We start from the raw sequence: 19,308 nt of genomic DNA, 5'->3' as shown, positions 1-19,308 counted from the left end.
TGAGTAAAATCGAAGTTATTAATAATGTTTAATGCTGCCTTTCAGTGTAAGAGAGGACACAGCACCTGCCCCCATAAATCCAAGCCCAGTGTTCACTAAAAAATGAATGTAAAAGAGCCAGTGATTCTCTCCACACCATCAGGCCGTGACAATTGGTCCAGGTCCAATACAGCACGCGGAAGGCCTCAACACACTCCTTACCACTTCTTCAAAAGGTAACATGAATCTTAGCAAGTCCAATGTGACCCAAAGAAAAGTCCTGGATTCTTCCATTTTTCAGAAACTTAAATAACTTCTATCGTACTTTAGGGGGCTTCCACGGCTTGGTCTGTTCTCATCTCAGCGCCATAACTTCACATACAAACACCACAGTGAGATAAAGGAGAACCCAACACAGAGCTGCCTCTTACACAATCACACACCCCAGAGTGCTGCCCAGTAGCTTGAGTGGAGGTGTTGAGTGGGGACGGGGGACCAAGCAGTACCCAGGGGGATTCTCCATTTTAGTTGGTTGTCATTGTCACATGCTCTTAGATACTCATCTTTCCCCCCCACATCTTAACATGTCTGAAGTTGGGACAGGTCTTAAAAATCGATAGTATCTCAGTTTTTTCCCTTTGACTTTACCTAAAATAACAGCATGTCTTGTAATCTGGGCGTCACATGTTTGATGACACATTGTACAGGGCTGTCTACCCACAAAGAGCTAAGTGGTCAGGACCAGGTGTAACTGGCCATGAAGAAAGACACATCTTATTCTTCATCTTCATTACCAATAGCAACTCTGAATTTCCTTCCCAAATGCTGAAGTGAAGAGAGCGGGCAGGTTAACGAGCAGTTTCCATCTGATGGCAGCAGTGCACCCTGTTTATTTTACTAACATCTTGATTAAGTTAAATGTCAGGAAAGCTGTCCACTGAGAAGGGCGCGCAGAGAAAACAAGCGTGAGGGTGATTATTCTTTGCAGTTTTGGGGAAATCTGAGAGCTGTCTACCTGGCAAGGTCTTCATTCACAGCAGGGGGTTGCTGACACTTTGTGCGCATTGGCTTATCAATCCTAGGAGGACTGGGGGAAAGAGCAGGAGCACAGGGGAAAGGCAGGACTGAAAAACCAGCCAGCTGACTGCCCAGAAAATCTGGTTGTGTTTTTTAGAAGCAGAATTTCCGAAATCTCCCGCCAGTTATCAGACTGTGTAATGAGATAACAGGCAATACCTTTTGAACCCCTATCACAAAAGCTCCAGCATGTCCTTGATTTGGCAAAAAACAGAAGACCCCCTTCCTTTCCCTCTTGCTCTTAGAGGTTTGAAAAGGTTTTAGAAAAAGCTGTTGTTTTGAACATCCCTACAGAAAACTATGATCTGCCTCTCTACGGCCCTGGTCAGGGTGCTGTGTCACTCTATCGTTTTGATGGAAAATGACAAATGCACCAGTCCCCAAAATGACTCCAAGATACTTGGGACTCTATAGTACAAAAACAGAGCAATTCAGCATGTGAATTTCCTATGTTCAGGTCCTAGGCACAGAAGGGTAACAAGTGACAAGTGCATACACAGCATCCCATCAAACCTCGAAATCAGAGTGCTTGGCTTCACAACTACTGATGTGAAACTTATCTCAGTGAAATGCCTCACCTTCTAACAACTAAAACTCTTCATGCACAAATGTTCAACCATTTTCGCCAACGCTGTACTTAATGACCGTCACCACAAGCAATGGGTAGGGTGTCGTGGCAGAGAACATCACGGCCAGCTGTTCCTCTTGAGTGAACACATTCCTGCTGAGGGCTCCTGCCTAATTGCTAACATTTATCCCTTCTCATTACTGGCCAGGCACCGTGCTTAGAGCTTTGTATATGCAGTGTCTCTTTGAGGCTTCTCAACAGTTGTATTTTGGAATAGGCACTGTTACGAACCCAATTTTAAGAAAGGGAAGAATGAGGCTCACAGAGTTTCATTTGTTTAGAAGCACATAGCTACTGAGTGAAGCAGCAGAGAGGAACCAAGAGAAGATCAGTAACATCAACATACACATTCTTACCGGTCCTTAGAAATTCCCATTTCCCCCCATGAGACAGAAAGTGCAAGCATGTAGGTTAGAATGATGTGTGATATGAGGACATCATATATTCCCCCCGCAGCAAGCAAAGTGGACTCTGAAGAGCTAAAAACACTGAGAACCTTGCCTTCGCATAAGGATTGGGTGTAGATCAGAAATTCCCGTATGCGTGTGGGCAATGGAGTGGCATAGAAGAACAGAGAAATACAACTTTCTCCTCTTTGTAGGAAGCTCTGCTCTCTTCTGTGCACTCTGAAAACTCTTCTTTGCAAATCATATAAACAGACTGGAAACCTTTGATTTTCCACAGAGAGGAAAGGAAGAAAAAAATCAGAATTTAAAGAAGACTTACGGACAATTTCCTCTACCATCTTGCTCTAATACTTCCTGCTTTAACTGTGACTTTCCAAACAAGTTTTAAGAATTTGAAGAAAAAACACTGACTGTGAAGTCAAGGAAAGCACTCGGTACCTAAGTAAGCAAGCCATGCGCGGGGCCAGGGCCTCAAGTGCGCATACCTTCCTTGCTACATCACTAGCAAACGTCCTCCCAATTACTCGCAGCCCATATGTTTTGTTTTAAAATCAAGTTGTTCCAGCTTCAAATAATTAAACAGAAAAGAGCCAAAAAACAGAGACAGGCACGCAGCACTTGAGGCATGCTGTGTTTCCCCTTTCCCACCTCCAGAAGAAAAGTTGACTGTAAACCACCAAACTGACCTCATTCTGAAACCTTGAGGCCAACTTCCAGGAAATGGGAAGAACACTCAAGGTCAACTCTTCATTCCTTTGAAAGAGGAAAAAAAAAAAAAAAAACCCAACAGATCAGAGGCCTCTCCCCACATGGCAATATATGCAAACATGCAGTACAAATTTTTGACCGCCCAATTTTTAAGGTTTTAAAACGAGTAATGGTAATTTTGCCAATATTTGTTAAATGCTAAGTATGAACTAGGTACTGTGTTTTCTAGGAACTCACTAAGACAGCGTTGTCTGATACAGCAGCCACTAGCTATTGAGCATTCCAAATGTGGCTAGTGCACACTGAGCTGTGCTAGTACATGTAAACATACATTGGATTTTAAATGAAAAGAATGGAAAATCCTCATCACTAGTTATTTTATTGATTATATATTGAAATTATAAACTTGGAATATTCTGAATTAGACAGAATATATAGATAAGGAAAGAGCCCTTAGAAACCTGTGTTGCTCAGGAGATCGGACTCCTCAGCCCAAGCTCAAAGTGTTTTAGTACTTTCCTGGAAGGCTTGTCCTAAGACTCAAAATCGCCCCTTTAATTTCTTGACATCCAAGGCAAAGGTGTGTATTCCTGACTGGAATTGAGAATGGCACTAGGTGGAAACAGAGTGGCATGCTGACAGAAGCTGGGCATGGGATGAATAGAAAGCCAGCAGAGCTGACACTCAGGAAAATGGCCCTAGGGTTGATTATGGTAACGGGGCGTCTCTGCAGGAGGGACACATCTGCCCCCTTTTGGGGACCATGAACAGAAGATCTTCCGCCAGCTGTTGCTTCAGTTCCAACTAGCTGAGCCTCCAACATCCTGGAAGTAGAAGAGTAACCTGTTCTAACTGGTATGAGATAACTTCAGAAGCCACTCATCCATCCATCTACAATCTTCAGATATTCTTGAGTTCTTACTTTATGCTAGGTACTTTTCTCTTGTGATAAATACAGATACCGTCCTTGCCCCCAGTGAGTATACAGTCCAGTGAGAGAGAGATTTTAATCAAATAAAACATAAAAGACAAAATTGCCCTTGGTGGTTCTATAGAGGAAAAGAAACTAAGGCCAATACAGACGAAAGAGGAAGATCTGACCCACATTGCAGTCCACGAGGGTTTTCATATGTAAGAGATGTAGGAACCAGGGTCTGAAAGATGAGAAATTGTTAAACTGGCAAAGACAGAGAGGAAGAGTGCTTCAGGCAGCAGAAAGAGGATGAGAGAGGAGGCTCTGTGGTGAGAGGAACACAGCATGGATAAAGGTCTAAATGGTGACTGGTATGACTGGTGTGTGAAGAATAGGGGAAAAGTGCAAGTCTGTCATTAGAGACATGAGCATGGACCAGCCCATGCAGGGCCCCAAGAGGCAATTAAGAAGTTCAGCCATTACACTAAGAGGGACAGGAAGCCGCTAAGCATCATCTGTGCGTAGTGATCTGGGATGGGGCAAGGACACAGGCCTTTATCAGATTTAGTCACGCAGACAATACCTGATCATGTCCTGTATGGAAATGTGAGGAAAAAAGATGGAATTGAGACTATTTAGAAGTAAAACTGACATTTTTCAGTGATGGCTTGATATGGTGGGGAGAAAGGGCAAAGGTGAAGGGGAGAGAGAGAGAGGGCGTTAAGGATAACTCCTGTTTCTGGCACCTTCTATGTGGAGACCATGGCTCTTGAAAATCCATCTTATGTCCTCTCTAACAGAAATAAATCTCAGGTGCCAATTTCATAACTAGCTTAAGATCTAGTGGCATTTCTGAAGGACAGCTTTCTTTTATGGCATTTTGGCCGCTATCTGAATTCTCTTGAGAGCATATTTCAGCTTATATACTTAAACAAATAAGTTATTTAACTTCTATACACACATGCCTACCCCGACACACACACACTTTTGTTCATAAAAGGAAGCAGTTATTTATGTACAGGTGTACATTAAAGGTCACAGTCAACTCTTAAATGGACATTTTCAATCCTCTTTGCTTTAAAAAACAATTACGTCAATGGCATCTGCCCAGCAACCCATGAACAGACTCAAAATAACGACACAGCAAGGTAAACATGACAGAGGAAAATAAAGATCAGGGCAATCTTCTCACCCAAATGAAATGAGAGCCTCAAAAATATTATCCTAAATAACAATGGAAGGAATTGTTCTTCCTTCAACATTCTGATGGAGTTATAAAAAAAATTTTAAGCTCTGCCTGAATAAACAGGAGAGATTCATTGAAAACATTTGGCACAGAAGAGAGGAAAAGAGTGCCTTCAGGAAAAAAAAATGCATTTTCCTTAAACTACAACACAGGTACTTTTTAGTACATGTTTTCTGACACTGCAGTGTGACCAACACCCAGTTCTGGCAGGGACGGGTGGGCGGAGCAGTCCCCACAAGGGTGCTAAGTACCTACGTTAACAAAACACACGTTGTCTTTATACAGCAGGGGCTGAGTTTAGGAAGAAAAAGCCTTTGGGCATAATTCTTGCCACGTCAAAGAAGTAAGGACAGGCTGCTAGCAAAGTCAATACACAGAAAGTCAATCCCAATTTTGCCACCAGGTCCCCGTGTCCCATCTGGTGCATCCAAACTGTCCAGAATGCTCAGGATGAGATGGCATGACAGATAAAGCTCAAACCTGTAAACAGGACATTCCCCATCTGAGCTGGGGTCACCCTCTCTCACGTTGCTGGGCCCGAATGGCCTCCACGTAACCCGAATACACACACACACACAGCCTGCTGAGCCCCGCTTCGTGCTCCATGGTCCTGCCATCTCAGGAAAGGCTCTTCGTTCCTTCAACACATATTTTTTGAGCATCTACTACGAGCTAGGCAGGTACTCTAGGGGTTCTGGATAAATCAGGAAACAAAACAGACAAAAGTGCCTGCTCTTACAGGGCTGACATTCTAACTACACAGGGAGGTTAAGGTGATAAAAAGAAAAATAAGTGAGAAGAGTCTATAGAATTTTAAAAGAGAAGAAGCCCTGTGGGAAAGGAGGGCAGCATAAAGAGACTAAAGTGGGGCTCAAGGTGGAACGAGGTGTTAGAGTATTAAAATAGAGCAGCCAAGGCAGGTGTCCAATAAGAAAGCTGCACATAAGAAAATACATAAAGATGAAGGAGTTGGCTGGTAGATATGGGGGGGAGTGGGGTGTGGAGAGACTGCTAGCAAAGCAGCAGCTTGGCTGGGCCCTGTGGCAGAAGTAATAGGAGCCAGGTGGGGTGAAGCTCTGGAGGCCCTGTGATGACTGGGATCTCCTCTGGGAGATAAAGAACCACTTGAGGGTTTCCTGACTTCCTAGAGCCTCATGCTTCTCATTTATCTAATGGAGATAACAAGAACACCTAAGGAAATGCACAAAATGACTATGGGGTCAACGTGATCATGTGAGACTGGGTGGCGTCCCAAGAGCCAATGGCAGCACCTGCTGTGGTACCTGGTGCGTATTAGCACCTCCCCCTTCCTCACACATTTCTCAGCCTGCCTCCTCTGCCCAGACATACTGCAGATCCAGATGAAGCCCGGCCTCCTCCAAGTATGAGAAAGCCTCATCATTCACAGTGATCAGAAGCCCCTCTCTTTTGAACTTCTGCACTGCCCGCCACGTGGACCCTTCTTTGCCATTCACCCACACAGGGGACTGTAATGGGGTGACATAATCTGTGCTCCGGCAGCAGAAGTGATGTGGGCTGTGTTAACCAGATCACAGGTGCTGGTGAAGAGGGCAGCAGCACTGCCCTCCAATTAATGCTCTCCCTCCCCTGATACCGGCTGGAGGCTCCTTCTGGGAACAACATATCCAAGCATGCCTGTGCATTTAAAAGAAACTAAGAAACTCTAGTCAGAATACTGACATCATGCTTCATTTCAAATCTTTTTTTATCTTAGCAGTCTGACTCAGGAATTTGGGGTACAATCGGACCCAGAATTTAAAAGCCTACTAATTTTGAAATCCCATGCTTAAATAGGTTTCTTCCCATCAGGGCTTCTTGTTGCATCTTCCCTCTCCCTAACTTTATCACTCTTTTTGTATTACATCCTTTGTAAAAGGGTTTTGGTTTCATTGTGCCCATGTTTAAAAATAGAATTATTTTGCAAGAATGTGGAATGTAAATTATAACCAGTATTGAGGTGGGGGCTAGCTTCTCAATGTACCCCCTCCCAATGTACCCACAGGATGGGCCCCTGCATCCATGTTCATGAAGGTGGGTTCACTCCCACTCTACCCTCTCTAGACTGATGAGTAGACCGAGGTGGGACATGTGGCTCAGGAAAAGTCAATCCATCAAATACTAGGTTAAGACAGAGTCCCTCTTCCCCAGGAATCAGGTACCAAACACAGTGATTTTTGTCAGCCCAAGTCTCCCTGATTCTAGAACAGACGGGGTATGGTGGAAAAAGTATCACATGTAGAGAAGAGGGGAGAGACCGGGGTAACTTCCGCTCCTGACCACTCTCTGCTCCTTATCACCAGGAGCCCTGGCTGCACTTCCTGACCCCAGGTTCCAAGCAGGGCCCTGGGTCCTTGTTATACATCTCCCCACTCCCATCTCAGCCCAAGCTACTTTGGGGGCTTTCTGTTACTTGTAACCAAAAGAGTCCTAAAACAATAAATAAGAGACCAGATTAATATCCTTCATGCTAACGTGTGCAGAACAGGCATGAGGATGATGGTGCTCTGGAGACTAATAAAGATGAGGCGGAGGGATTGTTCCTTTCCAAATAACTGAGTAGAAGCTCTAGTGGTGCTGAACTACTGGGGAAAGTTGCTGTCACCTGGTGTGAGAAGGAACACATAATTCAGCTACCCATCCCCATGAAAGAAAGAGCTGTTCTCTGCTTGCTTGTTGGAGCAGAAGGCTATGGTTAGAGCACAAGAAACGGTTCTCAAAGCAATACCAGGGCAGAGCCTGAAAGGAGGGTAAGAGGGAGCAGGAGAGGAGCCTCTCCTGTGGTTCATATGTTCTCTCCTCTGTTTTCCCAGAAAGACTGCTCTCTGCCTTTGAACTTGTACGGCACCGAGAGAAGGCCAGAGCAGCCCCTCGAAGACATGTCTACAATCCAGGGACAATCTTGTTCGGAAATTCCTTTGTTAAAGTCTGGAACTTAGCATCTTGGCAAGAACTAGTAATGTGAGCTGGGAAGGGAGGGCTATGCAGGCAATAAAACCTATATTCTTCTTGGAAATTATGCAGGCAATGCAGGCACTTAGAAAGGAACGTGAGGGATTAAGCTACACAATTCTGAAACAGGGAGGCTGAAAATTTACAGCTCACTAATCTTTGTCTCAGTAAAAGCAAGGCTTACATTGCCTGGGCTCTTCCATCTGTAACCCCCTGATTAGATAAAACCAAGGCTAAGAACAGACGAGAGAGATGTTCTCAAGGCTGAGGAGGACTGAGGGATAACCCAAGTATTTCCAACCATAGGCATGAGAAGTGAAGTTATCTACAGACAAACATCGGCCTTGGTGGGAATAAGCTCCTGCTGTTTGTATTAAACAGCCAAGCTGCGCAGCTCGAGCTAACGTCAGCTTTGAAAGTTTAATACTCTGAGATGTGTACTGTGTGGTGGTGAAACATCTTCAGGTTTTAAACAACATCTTGGGCAAGATTTAAAGGTTAATGCAAATGAAACTTAAAATAGGATTATTCTTTTTTTAAAGCGCAAGTCGAATTATATAATTCATTTATGAAGTACCTTCAACATACCCCGGGTGCTGTGCTAGGTGCGAGGCATAGAAAGGTGGAAAACATAACCGAGGATCTCTTTTCTTAAGGAGCTAAAAGCTGAGGGGCAGTGGGTGGGAAACAAACAAGTGAACCACACCAGGCACAGGGAACCAGGCAATGGAGCCTTCCCAGGCATATGTTGCCATGGAAACACAGGCGGGGCTAGGGGATCACCAAGGGGTCAGAGGAAGCTTCCTAGGAAGGGACACTTGAACTGTGTTCTAGAAGAAAGGAGACAGGAAGACCACCTCCGGCAGGAGCGGCCTGTGCAAAAGCATTGAAGCCTGAAAGACCATGTTCTTCAGCGTTGGCAAGAGCTTCCAGGGCTGAAGCAGGGACGGTCAGGCCAGGCCCTGGCAGGCAGGGCTCCTCCTCATGTGGGTCTCGATCCAGCAGCACCCAAAAACTTGCTAGAAATGCAATTAGCAGGTGGCCCCAGACCTACTGCATCAGGGACTCTAGGGGTGCGGCCCAGCAAGCCCTGTTTTAACAAGCCCTCCAGGTAACCGTGACACATAGTATAAAGTTTGAGAACCTTTGGGATGGAGGTTGCTAAGCAGGGGCCCAGTCCCCACAGGCTGTCTTGGGGGAACTGAGGCACCACCAAGCTTTGTGAAGCCAACCAAGGGTCTTAGCAGAAATAGTGACAGGATCAGATTGCATTTTAGAAAAAAGCATTCTTGTATAGCACAGAGAACAGACTCAAGGGAGGTAAGACTGCAGATGGTGACACAAATTGAAAGACTATTGCAGTAATCCTGGTGACAAGGACACCAGCCCCAAAGGCAAAGGCAGTGGCAAGGGGATGAATACAGAAGAGATTAAGGGGAAGACTCTACGGGACATTGTGACAGGAAGCTGAGGATGTTAATGTTAAGACTATGGTTCTTGGGATCCCTGGGTGGCGCAGTGGTTTGGCACCGGCCTTTGGCCCAGGGCGCAATCCTGGAGACCCGGGATCGAATCCCACGTCGGGCTCCCGGTGCGTGGAGCCTGCTTCTCCCTCTGCCTGTGTCTCTGCCTCTCTCTCTGTGTGTGTGTGTGACTATCATTAAAAAAAAAAAAAAAAAAAGACTATGGTTCTTTGAATCACAATGCCTGGGTTTGAAACCTAAACGTGTAACCCTGGGCAAGTCACTTACCCACCCTAGTCCTCAATGTCCAGATCTAGAAAAGGGGGATATTCGTTTCTATGAAAACAACCTCCATAGAAGCAGGGGGTTTTGTCTCTTTAGTTCATTCTGCAGCTCCCAAACTTAACACAATGTGTGCCTCACTGTGGATCTTAAAAATCTGTCAAATGAACAAGGGAATTACTTGCAGGAGATGGAGAAAAGAATTTAAGAAAATGTCCAGGGTTCTAACTTAAGCTAGAAGGCTATAGCATCGAGTTTGAAGTTAGGAACACTAGGAAGGAAGCAAGATCAATTTTAGGGTTCACTTTCAAGCACTCATCTGAAAATGTCCTGGCACATACACAGGAGGACCAAGCGGCCGGTCAGCAAGGTCACTCTAAGGAGAACTTAGGTTAGACTTGAACAAATAATTAACCTCTCGGTTCTCTATTTCTTCCTCCCTACAGAATACAGAGAATAGCCATATCTGTCTCATAGGGTCTCTGGATGAGACCTATGACTGAATAGGAGATGATGTACCCAAGGTGCTTCACAAAGTGCCTGGCTCATAGAACAAGCTCGGTAAGTGTTGTGGTTATCGCTGAGGCCATATAAAGAGTTTGTACAGGAGAGAGCCAAGGCATCGTCCTAGAGAACCCTAAGATTTATGGGAAGGTACACAGAAGGAACTCAAAAGGGAGATGGCAAAGAAGGAGACAGAGGGAGAGCAGGAATTAAGAAAGAGGCATCACCAAAGCCCGCAGAGGGAGAATCCATCACCTGTACTTATACATAAGTCTTTTGCCAGAGAAAGGCTAAAACAGTGGAAACTGCTCATGTTTAATTAAATGGAAAATACAACTTAAAACAACAAGAAAGGATTACAGAAAGTAACTGTCCTTATTTCAAACTCGTTTCCTGACTCTGGACACCACCGGCACTATCACCAGACTATCCCTTGTGCCTGGTGTGGCTGGGCATGCCCCCAAGATTAGTTAGGAGGTTTTGGCATCGACCACAGAGGAACCTGGGACTGGTCTGGGGTCACTTCTATGATGGCCAGTAACTTCCTTCGCCTTATGTAGAAGACCCAAGGGAACAGGCAATGTGCTTCAAAGACCAATAGACTGGGTGTCAGGAAACTCCAGATTTCGTGCCAACCGGGATGTTAACTAGCTGTGTAAATCTGGTCATGTAACTGAACAACAGTCTCCTCAAGTGTAAATGGAGAATAATACTACCACCTGCCCTAGCTACATAGGACTGTGGTGATTCAACACAAAGGAAGGCATTTTGAAAAGGAGATGCCATGTAGATACTTAATGTAATGAAAATATCACATTTTATCCATCTGTTAAAACCATAGGATAAGTTACACGCTGTAGCTTCTCACCATGTCATTTGGTGCCTATGCAGCCCTCAAGGATCAGCACACACCAATCATCCATGGAATCTGTGCTTATTTGGTATGTTACCAGAATATTGTGTTAGGAGAAAATTTCCTCAAGTTTTTGCTCTTCTTATGGATGGGGGAGGAACTGACTGTAACAAATGACTCACTTGTAATTCCAGACTATCTTCAAGGAAATCTGTATAACAGACAGCCCTGGAAGACAGAGATAGTGTTTCCTTACAGAGATCCTGCAAAGTTTTTGGCAGGCTTACTGACAAGTATAAAAGTGTTGGGTTCCCTAAACTCAGGATCCTCTCCTGTAACACAGCTCATTATGTAAACAGTGGCCAACTGGCCTCCTCTGCATCACCCTATGGAAACTGGGGCTCAGGAAAGGAGTATGTAAAATACTGATACTCTGGCTACTAGTAGTGCTGTGATTAATAAAGTCCTAGATCTCTGACTTAGGAGTCTGGTGTTTCCGTCAGCATCCATGACACTGTGGCAAAGTAACTTGTTAGCTGGCAGGTAGGGCAACATCTCAGATCCCTCACAGTTCTTGGCATTCGGTGCTCTTGTTTTACAGAAGAGAGGTTAGAGTTTCCCTCTCACCCAAAAGACTGTTGTCCAGCACCATGTCTCACTGGTCTGCCGGACTGGAAGTCAGCTCCAAGAAGGCAGAGGCAATGGTACTTTTTCCCCCTTTTTAACCTAATGCAAAATACTCTGTCTGCATAGCTGGAGGTTTTAAAATCTTGTTGTTTCTCCTGTCTTGCCAATATAATCTACTTTCTTTTCTAAGAAACACAATGACACTTCTACATTTTCTGGGGAAAAAGTCACTGTTACTAAACAGATGTCTTTAGTCAATGTATAACTCTTTAAGTATTCCCATTTGACTATAAATACTAAAAACACTCCTAAGAAATTACTGCATATTTCAGGTTAATTTTAGTAAACACTCAACCTTAGTTAGAAATACTTGTTAAAGAACACCAGAAGAAGGGAACTGCAGTTCTTTTGACATTACACAGAATGAGCAGAATGATAGTGCCCAACCTATCCATCCCCATGGAATGCGCATGCAAACACACACACACCTCATTTAGGCAAAGTCACTATAGGAAACTATGCAGAGCACACTACTCCTTGTCAGAATTCAGAATGTTTCTTTAAAATAAAATCTTACTGATAACATTAGTAACATAGGCACCCAAGAAATCATCTCTGAAAACCTCAAGTTCATATTAAAATGAAAACTCAATTTTCTCCCAGTGGGCCTTTTGAAATGCTAAAATTTGAGAAACATGCTTCCTCCTAGAAATGCTATGTAGCCTTCTGAATAGCTATCACGGAAGTTAAAATTCTGATCAAATCGAGCAAGAACATTTTACATTTCCATACTCATGCTTAAAATCCCCTTAATATTTTTTATTGGGTTGACGTCATCTTTTTGATGCTTTATATTCAATCAAAACCTAAAACATCTTGGAAGATGAATGCAGGATACATGGAGCACACCCAGGAGATCCAAATCCATTGATTATCATGTGAAAGAAGGCCTAGAGGCAATTAGTCCTTTGTTGTGAATGACAAATAAACCTCCACATAAAATGTTCTATGCACTGAGGCATCTTTGATCAGTCTTACTGGCTCAATGACTCACAAAGGATGGGGAGGGAGAATGTCTGAAAACAAAAGGGCAGGACTGAAGGCACCATTTAGTTATTTATTCTGTATGTTCAGCTCAGTTTTTCCTCTTTCCAACTTTTCATGACACTATAAAAAGAAATGGAATGGATTCTTTTCAACCAAGAACATCAGTGCTGCATACTAAGGAGAAAAGTACTGGCTTCACACAGAACCCATATAAACCACTAAATATCAACCTGTTCTCTCTAGTTAGGTATTTTTAACAAGGGAAATGGGTTTTGACAAATCACTCTTTTATATAACAGTTTATTACCCAGACTCTTGGAAATTAATTTACATATAAGACGAGCTGCAGCCAAACCATTCACAGCTTCAGGATGGAAGGCTGGGTTCTCAACAGGCACTGCTTTGGAAATGATCCATGTATGTGCTCTCTGGAATTTTCCTCTTCTATTAGAATTGTCTGGAAGTGTCTTAAGATGAAAAACAGCGTGAGTGATTTATGAATAAGCTGTACCTATTTCCTCTGGCTTAAAGATGCCCACAACTTTTTGTTCTCTGAACAAAGGTGCATATTAAAATGAAGACATGAAACAATGTCCTAGAGATCAACGTGCTTCTAAAATGATTCATTCAGATGAATGTAAAACTCCAATATGGAAACAGGAATTGTATATTTAAAGACTAAGACCACGATATTTTCCTCAAGCTAAAAGGGACCAAATGAATCATGAATAGTAAGACAATCCAATGAGCACACCCTGTGGCCACAAACCATGGCTCAAATCTGGGCCCCAGCGTGTACTGGATGTGACCCTAGACAAGTTGACAGACTCTCAATTTTCTTTCCTATAAATGGAGGCAGTAATAGCATCCACACAGGACTGACATGAGAACTAATAAGTTAAAGTCTGTGTTTTGTACATAGCATGGACTCAGTAAACACACTATTGTTGCAATTTAAAATATCATGGAAAAAAGTACCATCTAGGTTGGCTTTTCAGATAAGGCAATTATCATATCATCTGTGCATTATTTATTTAATCCAGCAGATTTTTATCAGAACCAAAATCGTATATACCATGGGAAAAAAGATTACAAAGAGGATTTTAAATCTTCCTCCCCCCACCCACCCTTGTGCAAGGAACTTTTCATTCTCCATATACGATTTCATTTAAAGTTGCTTTAACCAGAGAGGGTCACCATGGGAAAGTAAACCACTGACAGCATATATTAGGTTCACATTAATTTACAGAGGTAGCATAATGCTTATGAAAAGTAAGCTGGCTGGAAGCCCACAGTTTGCCCTTGAGCCTCAGCCAGCAGGGAAGTTTCATGCCATGTGATTAGTGAATGAGGAGACCCTGGGTGATTAATTAGTGCTCCATGCCAATCCTATCAGATGGGCTGTGAGCCAGTAATATAAAGTAAGCCACTTGATTTTAACTTCCTCATCTCAAAACTGACTTCCATGTGAACATGACTTTGTCAAGCACTTTAAATATCGAAGGAAGTTTTTCTCCAAATCTCCTTTGAGACAAATCCTGCTTCCTTGGACACACATTTTAGCTCTGCTAAAAGGCAGACTGGATGGGAGAGACTCTAAATCAGGAAGTGTGTCTGCAAATTTTCTGAGCACCAAATTAAGCTAAATTCACTTCATGAGTCCCCATAAGTGTTTGGTGCTCAAAAGAGAAAAAAAAAATTGCCTATGCATGAACAGATTTTCTATAGAAACCTAAAGGTCCATCAGTCTCTTTAAAAAGAAAGTCATTATAAAAACTGTGCATCCGTAACTTTAACTGGATTTTATTATGCTGTTATCAGTGTGTTTTCTTAACATCTAATGAAGCAAGCAGCAACGAGTCATTTGTTTTTAAGTATATGATTTCCCAGATATTTCTGAAATGTATTTTATCTATCACTGTCCCAAGACTGATGTTGCGGTGTCTAGGTTTGTTCGTTTACTTTACTGCAGATATCAGTTCTCTAGTATCTATTACCATTTCAGTCAAGCTTCTGAAATTAGATTTAAAAGAGAAAGAAATAACTTTCCTAAATTAAATCAGTTCCTTTAAATGAGATCGACCTTTGGGTAGATAATTTGTGTAAACACAAATTGGGTCCTGCACTTCTCTAAATCTCATCATTAGTCAGGATCTCCAAACTGGGCTCCAAATGTGAAAGAAAGGGTTTAGTTACCAACATTCTATCCTGCTCTCTATGGTATTTTTTTCCTTACAGAAGAAAGGCTCCACACGAGCAATACTGTGTATAACTCCCCTCACATCTAGGGTCTACAGAGCAGTGGGCACACACGGAAACCTATCTAAAAACATCTGGTGTTATAAAATAACAGATCTCCTGGGCTAAAATCATTATGGGTTCCATGCTGCAAAGGTTCAAGGGTTCAAGATCCCAGGCTGTGCTTCAGCAGGGAGGAGGCAGTTACTATCTTGGCTCACATATCGTAGGAACTGAAAGAAGCCTCTGAGATCCAGTCATGTCAGGAAAAGGGAAATGGAGAATCTGTATTTAGAAGCTGGAATTACAATCCCAACCTAATAGCATTCTTTTCCAGATACCCAAGGAATCTGAGGCAGCCCAACTGATAAAACCGCCAATCTAGGCAGCAGTCACAGCAGGAAGCTCCCCACCCCCACACATGCACTGATTTTATGGCTTTCAAAGGTCAGCATCCAAGACACCACATGATTTCTTAACAAACCCTCAGAGGGCTTCAGTGGGGAGGACCCCCACTACCTACCAGCACAGGTTGATAAACGACCATGGGGACCAAGCCCGATGGCACTTACAATCTAGTCACAGAAATGTTATAAATCAATAATTAACATAAAAGCCAATTTGCGGTAAATGCCATCAATGAGATTGAGAAAAATGATAAGTTCAGAGAAGGTCACAAGATGCCAAGATGAGGGAAGATTTCCTGGGAGGGTATGGGTCTTGAGGGAAGAGTAGAATTTCAAGAAATGGAGATGAAGAGCCTTTCCAGATCAGTGTTTTTCAACCAGGTCTGAAAACCTGCTGGTAGCAGTTTAATGGGTCAAGACCAGAATTTCCTTCCTCAATGAAACAGAACAGGATGTATTTCATGAGGTGAGATGAAGGTTTCAAGAAATTTGTCTCATATGTAAAATATATGTCAGAGAATCTGGCTCAGTCAGTTAAGCATCTGCCTTTCAGCTCAGGTCATGATCCCAGGTCCTGGGATTGAGCCCAAAATTGGGTTCTCCACTCCATGAGGGGTCTGCTTCTCCCTCTCCCTGCTGCTCCCTCTACTTGTATGCTCGCACATGTTCTCTATAATAAATAAAATCTTTAAAAATTAAAACAAAATATATGTCACACTGAGGGTCTTGGTCAAAAGTTTGAAAACCATTGCTTTATTTTATTTTATGGAAAAGAGAGTGAAGTTGTCTATCTGGCTGGAAATGAACAACTCAGTTATTAGGTTATTACAGGTCAGACTGTGGAGGGTCTAGAATGTGGTATCCAAGGATTTGGGGGTACCTGGCTGGCTCAGTTGGTAAAAGCATGTGACTCTTGATCTCTGGGTCATGAGTTCAAGGTCACATTGGGTGTGGAGTCTGCTTAATTTTTTTTTTATTAAAAAGAATTTTAATTTTACACTTGTAGGTACAGAGAAGTCATTACAGGTTTTCAGCTTTTTTGACTTTATTTTTAGTTTTACGGACACCTACTGTGCTTAGCATCCCACACATGATCTCGCCTAATTGCAACAATCACCCTTTGAAGTGGGTATTATTATTTCCACCATAGAGGAGGAAGTGAGAATCAGACAGATTATATAACTGGCCCATAAAATGAAGCCAGGTCTTTTGACTTCAAAGCTTATAATGTTTAAAAAGAAACAAAACAAAATTTTGAAATGATCAGAGCTGAGCTTTAGGAATATTAATCTTGCACCTTCAAACGGCTAAACTGAAGAGACTAGACAACTACATTATTAGAGGGGTTTCTTTTGATCACTCAATTTCAGAATTTAAGAGCAATTTAAATACACTCCAAATCCTAGGCAAAAATCACACCAAACCAACAGTTAAAACTGCTCTTTCTTAATGACCCTAAAAAAGATTTGAGTGAAGGTTCTTATTTCTCAATAGCTACATTAGTATCCCTTTTACTTCATTCTGCAGCAATGAAGTTAATGACTGTTATCACTTGCAAAAGGCTTTGAAGAAAATATGAAAATAGGTACACTTGCTGAGGTCTGCCTAAAGCAGTAGTGCTAACATAAAAGGAGTAACCTACTGCTTTCCTCAGATACTCCCTCCAGCCCTCCTGTTCCCACACCCAGACACTCCGTCTGATCCTACCTACCTCGGGGAGCCAGTGTGAGGGCTAATGGTGTGATTTGTGAAGAGCCCAGAGCTCCCAGAGAAAGCAAGCCTGGAGGAAGCTCAGATATTATCACTGGGGGGCTGAGAACATGCCAACACTAGACTTCCTAATATAAAAACGTGAAAAAGAAACAACGGCAAGATAGAATAATGGTGTGCCTAATTTAAGGGGGAAAAAATAAGAATTTGCAAGTTACTATGTCTGATGAATAGAAGATGAAAGATAGAACCTCATTAGCAATGAAAAAGAAACATCTTCCCCCTTTCTGCTAAAAGCACAGAAGAATCAAAGAAGCTCCTCCACAGAGCCAAAATGACCCAATCAACCACCTAACACAGAAACCAGGAGGGTAAAAATGTTCCTCTGCCCAGTGTGCGAGTTGGACAGAGAAATGTGTGCTGAGTATCCAGCAAGTTGGAAAAATCAGCTGGGCACAGGACTCTTCTCTGCACACACCGAATCATCTAGTCTGGACTTCTCAACTGACACAGGAACCCTCTTTAAAATAAAATATTCGCAGACTCTCAGTGTGGACTTTTTGTTATTAAAATATCTTTAAATGTGCAGAAACAGAAAACTGGTACAAAATCCCAAATACATTTACAGATCAACTACCAACAGTATCAAACCAACAAAACTCAAACTAACCACAATAATTAAATGTAACAGATGATGTTTTTTGCTGCCACTAAAACACTGATGTGGCATCCAGCCTGGTTCTATATTTAATCTGTTTTGGTATTTTGACTTTCATAAATGTTTACACAGAGAACATTTGTTTACGTAAGAATGTTCTACAAAACAGCAAAAAACCTAGAGGCCAGATTGGGATGATCAGACTTCATACTTAACCCAAAGTCAGCCAATTATGATGAGGTGTCACATGATAACTCTACACGGCTCTCTTATTTGCTTCAGAGGTAGCAATGCAGCATCACTGAAATTTACGATTTTTTTTCCAGCTTCGCAGAGTATAATTAATAAAAATTGTATATATTTAATGTGTATAGCGTGATGTTTTTAATATAATACATTGTAATGACTGCCACAGCCAAGCTAATTAACATATCCATCACTTCACAGGGTTAGCAATGTGGGTGTACCGAGAACATTTAAGATCTACTCTTAGCAAATTTCAAGTACACCATTAATTTACAGTCAATGTGCTGTATATTAGATCTCTAGGACTCATTCATCCTGCATAACTGAAAGTTTGTACCCTCTGAACAACATCTCCCCATTTCCCTCATCCCCTTAGCCCCTTGCAACCACCATTCTACTCTCTGCTTTTAGTTCGACCTTTTTCAGATTCTATATATAAATGAGACCATGCATTAAATGGGTGACTAATCCAACCACTGCTGAAGTGAGAAACATTTTTTCCATTGTGAAACTATATGCTTATTAGCAATGAACTATATTGCAAGGCACACATATGAGGGCTAGACTGCCCCCATCCTGCTGGGAACAGGAGCATGGTACTCACGGTACCCAACTTAGTATGGCCATACTGCCAATGGATTCTCATCGATCTCCATCTTCCCAGTTACCCTGGAGGAAAATGTACGTTACCCACATGTAGTAGATGAGGAAACAGCTCAGCCAAGTGACTTACCCAAGGTCACACAAATTGATAGCAGTGGAGCCAAGATGCAAAACCAGGAAACCTTACTCCAGACCCCAAGCTCACAACCACAAATGCCTCTTGACCACTATAATCACCATGTGACCCACATCCATGAGCTGAGAATACACACACAGATGCAGGCACTGCCCTTACAGCCAAGCACTCACTTATAATGTGGTTGAGGACATGATCTGGAAGATGCTAATATTTTTAACTGCCTACCTCCACTTGGTTATTCTGCATTCAACTAAGACAGGTGCACTCAAAGATCAAAAAGACATCAGGCAATCCCTGGGTGGCTCAGCGGTTTAGCACCTGCCTTTGGCTCAGGGCGTGATCCTGGAGACTAGGGATCGAGTCCCACATATTGGGCTCCCTGCATGGAGCCCCTCTCCTCTGCCTGTGCCTCTGCACCTCTCTCTCTCTGTCTCTAATGAATAAATAAAAAATCATTATAAAAAAAAAAAAGACATCAGAGACCTTCCCTGGGAACCAGGATGGCCTACTCTAGAGCTTGAAAATGATTATAATTACAAGGCACATGGGTGACTCAGTCAGTTAAGCATCTGACTCTTGGTTTTGGCTCTGGTTGTGATCTCA

At 42.7% G+C, this 19,308-nt stretch overlaps 1 protein-coding gene across 2 annotated transcripts in view; it reads right to left on the bottom strand.

Annotated features, from left to right (window-relative positions):
* Positions 1 to 19,308, bottom strand: part of TSPAN5 (tetraspanin 5) — a 171,703-nt gene that overhangs the window by 34,024 nt on the left and 118,371 nt on the right. The gene's annotated exons all lie outside the window — the stretch shown is intronic.

This window comes from Nyctereutes procyonoides, unplaced genomic scaffold, assembly GCF_905146905.1.
Source record: "Nyctereutes procyonoides isolate TBG_1078 unplaced genomic scaffold, NYPRO_anot_genome, whole genome shotgun sequence".
NCBI classification, from domain to species: domain Eukaryota; kingdom Metazoa; phylum Chordata; class Mammalia; order Carnivora; family Canidae; genus Nyctereutes; species Nyctereutes procyonoides.
This window is presented reverse-complemented; position numbering and strand designations above follow the sequence as displayed.